Here is a 7,481-nt window from a genome sequence, read left to right as displayed (position 1 = left end):
TCAGGGTGAGTTTCTATAAAATCCGAAATCTATGATAATTCTTATTATTTTTATTTTTGGGATTAGTTTCAAGATTTTCAGAATTCTGAGAATTCGAGGGAAGTATACGCGAGTGTGAAAGATTTTTTTAAAGGTTTTTTGAGGTTTCTTCTTTGGGTCATCATATATATTTCGGGTTCGGCTTTCCGAAATTTTGGTTTTATGTGCTAAGTAAAAACATCGTCGGCCTCTTGTTATTCCGCCTTTCGTATTTCGACATTTTATTAGGCTTCAGTTGAATGATGCACTCCTGTGTTTTTTTTTCATAAATACGTTTATTTCATAGGCAATATACATAAGTTTTTCTTCGCCGTGGCATCCACAATACATAGTTGAAACCTAATACATTTCGAATATCATATTAGTATGTTGGTACTCATTAGTTAATCTAAACACTGTTTTTATCAAGCGAGTTGCTATTTTAAATTACATTAAATAAAATACATTTATTTTGTACATGATTTTATAACTATTTCAGGTTTGTTTGTATCAGTTCACCACTTATGTTCAATAATCTATAGTTGGCTATTGGTTGAACTCATGGAAGAGAAAACAGTCTAACATAAAATAAAATTTAAATTGGAACTCCAATGGATTTAATGAAATGATAAAGAAGTTTCATGTATTGAAGGTCACGACAAGCAAGAATGTCGCGAACTGGGACATTGGATAGTCCTACCTTGGGTACGCAAGGAATTTATTAGTTGAGATCTGACATCACGAAACTCCACGCATGTCCAAACAACATGGTCAATATCGCGGTAACCTTCGCCGCAAGCACAATGATTAGTCTCGGAAAGTCCAATTCGAAGGAGATGTGCATCTAACGTGTAGTGATTGGACATGAGTCTGGACATCACACGAATGAAATCTCTACTCACATCCAGTCCCCTGAACCATGCCTTTGTCGATATTTTCGGAATAATTGAGTGCATCCACCGACCCAGATCATCTTTATCCCAAGAAGCTTGCCAGCTGGCAAGTGTTCTTTGGCGAGACGCGCTATAGAATTCGTTGAAAGGTCTCTCATAAATCTCACCCTCAATAGCACCACGTTTGGCTAAACTATCGGCTCTTTCATTGCCTGGAATGGAGCAATGAGCCGGAACCCAAACTATTGTGATTTGATCATTATTATTCAATACTAGCTGGCCCGTCGAACTTCGTCTCGCCTGAAATTATTTTTTTAAATTTGTGTTTTCGGACAGCAGAGTTGTCAAACGTTAATGTTTCTTTCCATTATTTTACTGATTACTTGGCTTACAATAAACGAATTACGACAAATTCATATCCAACATTAGGAATTATTGTGGATATGTTCAATGCTTTTGTTACGCAAAAACTAAACAAATGCACCAATTGCCATCTCATCCTTCGAGTCAGTGTATTGAACAGAGATTGTATATCTCTCTCAAACTAAAGATTTGACATGTGGGATGATGGATTTGATTGAATCATATCTGACTGGTCGTAGTATGACCGTGAAAATCGGCGACTGCGTTACTCCATCATTCATCGTGAGCTCTGGCATTCCTCAGGGAAGCCATCTAGGACCATTCATATTTCTGCTATATCTAAATGATCTAAATTTCGCATTGCAATACATGAAGCTATCATTCGCCTACGATTTCAAGCTGTTTCATCTCATCAAATATCTGAAAGACTGAAACTTCTTGCAGTCACAGTTGGATGTATTTTTTAACTGGTGCTACGTCAACAGAATGGTTATAAACGCCTTCAAATGTTTCGTTATCTCCTTCTCTCGTAAACGAACCACGATCATGATTACACTATTTCGCAAGCTGTACTAAAACGGGAGACATCAACTAAGGATCTAGGAGTGTTATTGGATTCAAAACTTAGTTTCAAAGATCACATAGAATATACCCTCTCTAAGGCATTAAAGATGCTAGGTTTCATATTTCGCACCTCAAAAAATTTCAATAACATATACTGCCTGAAATCGTTATATTGCGCTCTAGTTCGCTCTACACTGGAGTATGCTGTTGTTGTTTGGACACCATATTACCAAACTGATAAGCTGCGCATTGAAACTGTTCAGCGCAAGTTCATTCGTTTTGCTTTGCGTCGCCTGCCCTCGAGAGATCCATTTAATCTTCCAAGCTACGAAAATCGTTGTAGGCTCATACACTTCGATTTGCTATCTGTCCGCCGTGATACACAAAAAGCTGTTTTCGTCGCGGACCACATCCAATGTCGAATTGATAGTGCAGATCTCCTACAACAGCTAAGTTTTGACATTCTTCGGCGTAATTTGCGGTTTAATCCCTTTCTCAGAATTCCTCGTGCTAGAACTAACTATGGCTTCAATGAACCGTTTTCGAGTATGTGCCGCGTATTCAATACATGCTCTGATGAATTTGATTTCAATTTATCTCGTAACACCATTAAAACCCGTTATCTCCGAATCTTTTCGAGCTAGTTTTATTTACATAAATAGACGATATGAATAGTTGTTAGTTAGCTTTGTAGTTTAAATAAGGGTAACTAAAGATTTCGTTATGTATCATTTGGTCAAATGTTATCTGTTGATACAAAAGATGAGAAGGTTTTATGCCGGCTGGAGAAGGAGAACCAAAATCTCAGCTCCAGCAGGCTTTTCCCTTGCTCCTAAATAAACAAATAAACAAATTAACAGATGGATGAAAAAGAGATGACCAAGATAAATACTTTAAATTGACCCCACAAATTTCCAAATGCAGCCCTCGGGGATGGTTGTTTGTCATTGAATGTTAAGACTTATTTGTACTGAAGACGTTCAAAAATTTAATAGCAAATCCTTAAGGATTATCGAAAGTAATAAACTAATTTTGAACGGTTGTCCATAACCTGCTTCACCGCTAGTGATATTATTTAGTCGTGTTTGATGAATGTTCGTAGCAGGATAATGACAGGATCAATTTTCGATTAACGAATTAGCGATAAAATGAAAAATACTTGGACATTCGAAAGTTCAAATTACCCTTTTATTAAATATTGTGTCCATTAACTTTGACATGAACGCTGGATTCGTTCAAGAATTGTATCAAAAGGTCTCTCATTCGTCGAGCCACCACATCGTTTTTCTTAGTATTCAGTCCTGAGAATCTATATTCTGTTCTAGCGATGTGGACATGAGGCGTGATTATACCAGTATTCTTCTTATTGTTAAAGCTAATGTATAAAACAGCAGATCTCACAACTAATGGTTCTTACATGCCACGATTTCTCCTTCAGATATGATATTCACGATTCCCATATGGTAATTCGTCAAATAATCCAAAGTTCGGAAAATGAAATGATTTGACTTAAGCAGCTTACAAATGTCATGAATACCATCCGTTTTGAAGTAAACCACTCTTGAAAACTCACCCGAATCGGCTGAACAAACTTCAGCATGCTAAATGCAAGGAAAATATTTTCATCTGAACTCATTATTTCAACAGCAGAATCCTATCATTGATACGTAAAAAAATCGTTACATAATTTTATTTGTTCAACTCACGCCCACGATGGCCAACATAATTCATCTAACTATATCTACTGGTAAATGACATTAGAACTTGTGCTTCTGTTTACGGTATAGCTAAAACAGTCATTTGGCAAGTAATGATTTTGATACCCTATTAAGCACGTGTTTCCAAATGACGAATCAATCATGCATGTAAAATCTCCACCCAAATCTACTCGTTGCGCGCCAAAAGATTCTTTCAACGATCTAGTATTCCTTTCTTCGACGACCAAACACTTATGCAACTCGTTATGCGCCAAACACCCATCAATGATCTAGCAATCATTGGCGACTTTTTCAGTGGAAAATTCCATTGTCCATACAAAATAACTTTATTGGTTTTTCCCACTTTTCCGGTTAGTTTTCCTAATTTTTTTGATGTACGAACCCGGTGGGGGTAAAAACTGATCAAACAAAAAAAGCATCTCAATCCGTCCATCCGTTCTTACGTGATGCGATTACAAAGAATGATCTCTGCATTTTTATATATATAGATAGATAGATAGATGACGTTCAGGCACTGTATTATTTTGCCCAAGAAAAAAGGTTCATTTTGGCAAGCAGCGTTTGAGCAAATAGCTTCAATTGCACTCAGACTCACTCCTGTGTTGTTTCTGTTTCGCATTGCTGATGTTACGTACTAAGCTGCAATATTTGAAGTTACGTAGGGGAGAGTGTTCGGTTACCGGTACCCTTTTATTTTAAGCTCATAACTTATGACTTAGTGCACATTATGCAAACATCTATACATCAATGGAAAGCTAAAGTGCAAAGCTAACAACTGATTTAGAAACTAAGTTGATTCAATCGATTGATAAAAAAAATATTAATTTAATAAAGCGATAAATTTTGGTCATTTCAAAAAGGTGTTCGATTTCCAGCACCCCAAGAAATTTCACTAAAAAATGAAAAATATAAGTTCAAAGAAATAACAGAATTTGACAGTCCCACGACAAAAGATCCTAACTGCAAATGAGAGCCTCTCTTTGTTTACTTTCTCTATTGATTATTACGGAGCCATTACTGCAACTTCTTGAAAATTTCCAATATAAATCTAAAGCTGGTAGTTTTAACTTGAAAGTTTTGCGAAGAGTTAGGTGTCAAATATAAAATCAATAATCGTAAAAGAAAAAGTAAACATTGAGAAACTGTCATTTGAAGTTAGGCCCTTTTGTCGTGGGACTGTCGAATTGTTTTTTTTTTTGGGAGCGTTTTGGAAAAAAGTCTTCATTGTCTGATGGTGACTTCGCCTTGGCTCTTTTGGTCGATGATTTGGATGGTGACGTGTGGAGCATCTGCTGTAGAGTGCCTATAACCAGAGTGACGACTTCTCATCCGTAATGTTGGCAACAATTCAAAACATTCCATTAGCTTTGCATTGAATTGACAGATCGTTTGCTCGTTTGGAACTGGTAGCTGTCATTCCAAACGAACAGCTGTCGTCACTCTGACTATAGTCACTCTAATCTGCTGTATGCGCAGCTAGGTGTTTGGCCAAAACTTTGATTTGCTTTGTCTAGACAACAGCCTGTATATCACTGACAATTTTTCACGATTTGTCGAAAAATATGGGGAGCCGGTAACCAAAATCGGTAGACATTTTAAAAATGACAAAACAAATCTTTGGTTGCAAAAATTTTGATAGGCTCCGGTGTTAAATCACGAAATAGATCGATTTCACCTCATAAATATTCAATCCACTCACCTTTCCGATTGATGCTTTTCGATTTATGATACTAGAAAAAAGTCAGAAATGATTTTTGTGTTGGTTTTCACGCAATTAAAATTTGTTTTGAACGCAGCAAAAACTACAAGCTGCTATTACAAACACACATGACATTTGTCGAATCACGCTATCTGCTTTCTGTCGAATGTTACGGTGGGGTGCCGGCAACCGAACACCTTCCCCTACCAATATCTCGGCTGGACCGATTTTCACAAACTTAGATGTAAATGAAATGTATTATGTTCCCATAAGTTGATATGGTAATTTATCCAGATCTGGCTCCGGAAATACAGGGGGAAATGTACACTGAAGTCTTTTTTTATGCGAGTTTACGTACCGCATAAAAAAACCGCAAAACTCTGAAACTTCGCATAAAAAAAACGTATAACTCTGAAAATTCGCATTAAAAAAACCGCATAACTCTGAAATTTCGCATAAAAAACCGCTTAACTCTGGAAATTCGTATAAAAAAAGTCGCAAAAAAAACTCATAAAAAAAGACCTCAGTGTATATGAAAATTTCATTTGAAGCGATAATTTAAAAAAAACCTGCTTCAATCTACCTAGTGGTGTGATGATAGCTTTCTCATCCCAAGTAACAATTCGAATGCCTTATGGTTCTGATTTTAATTTATAAGAGTTTTGAAATACTACTAGTTTTATGACAACTATAATCAAATTATTGATCAAAAAGTTCCCGGAATTTATTCAGAAAATTAAAAATACATAATTATTCATCAAAATCGATATTGTCCCCATAAAAGTACTTCCCATCGACTGCAACACCCTAATGCCGGCGCTTGATCCAATCCTCGAGACATTTTTTATATTCAGTTTTCGGTATGACCATCAGAGTCATACCGATTTTAAAATAATCTCATCTCTGTAATGTATAACTAATGTTAGCTTTTTAATGCTGATTTCAATCAGTGTAGGACGAGATTTGTCAAATGAGATTCAATAAATAAAGTATCGATAGGAAGCTGGTGTTCCTACTTAGAACGTTAAACCATGCAGTTTGATCTTTGCGACTTCTCCGACAACCCCTACACTCTGGGTGACCCGTATTCCGCCTGCTAAATGCTGTGTTCTGACGGACAAATAGTCAGCAGCAGAGGTGAGTTGTGTACCTCAGAATCTCCAGAGGTGAGTTGTGTACCTCAGAATAAGGAGCTGGTGAGGACATAATAATCTCGTGTGCTGAAACGCTTTACACGAAGCGGTTTCTTAAGTCTACCGAATAGAAAAAAGTCGCAGGGAACCAAATCAGGTGAATTCGGTGGTTGCTGAATGGTGTTCGTTTCGTTTTTAGCCAAGTTTTCACGGATAACAATGACAATATGTGACGGTGCGTAATCGTGGTGCAAGATCCACGAGTTGTTTGCCGAAAAATCTGGTCTTTTCCGGCGAACTGCTTCACGCAAATGTCTCATAACGCCCAAATATCACTCCTTGTTGACGGTTCAGGTATCAAGCTGAAAAGTCCTGGTATCAAGCTGAAAATTTAATAGAATATCAATGACAGATGTGGCAAACCAAAAATAAAATCTAATCGGGTGACTGAGAGCGCCGCACGGTGGTGATTCCGGGAACTTTTTGATCAAGGTAGTATCAGATGTGAGTTCGTGTGACCTTCAACTTGCAAGACCTGTAAACTAGAAGAATTCACCGCTATTCTGTATTTCGATCGAATCGAATTTTGTCGAACGAATGTAAAAATTTGCATTATGAAATTCGATCGAGTGATGCTTTTGTATGGAAAACTCGAACTCGATCGAGCTACAGAAAAGAGCTGCCAACTGTTTTTTTTTCTTCAAAAATCTGTAAAATCAATCTCGAAAAATCTAACATCGATTTAGTGAGGAAACTGATTTTGCGAGCAAAAAAAAGGTCGCTCTAGTTTACCCCTATGGAATCAAACTCAAAAACTGAAAATCGGTATTTGTCTGTAAGAAAATTGCAATATCGGTATTTTGAGCATATCGACGTGAACATTTAAAAAGGGCCCTAGAACAATTGACAGATTCTCTTTGTTTACTTTCTCTTTCGATTATATCTGCGTTATTACTCAATTGTTCGTTACATGTATGATACTATTACAAAGCTGGAGATATTTTCTTTCATTCTATATGCAAATTTGGTAAGAGAACGTCAAAATTTAGGTGTTATTAACAGAAGAGAAAGTAAACAAAGAGAATATCTAATT

The sequence above is a fragment of the Malaya genurostris genome, chromosome 3 (assembly GCF_030247185.1).
Source record: "Malaya genurostris strain Urasoe2022 chromosome 3, Malgen_1.1, whole genome shotgun sequence".
Classification (NCBI taxonomy): Eukaryota; Metazoa; Arthropoda; class Insecta; order Diptera; family Culicidae; genus Malaya; species Malaya genurostris.
Note: the sequence above shows the minus strand (reverse complement) of the source record.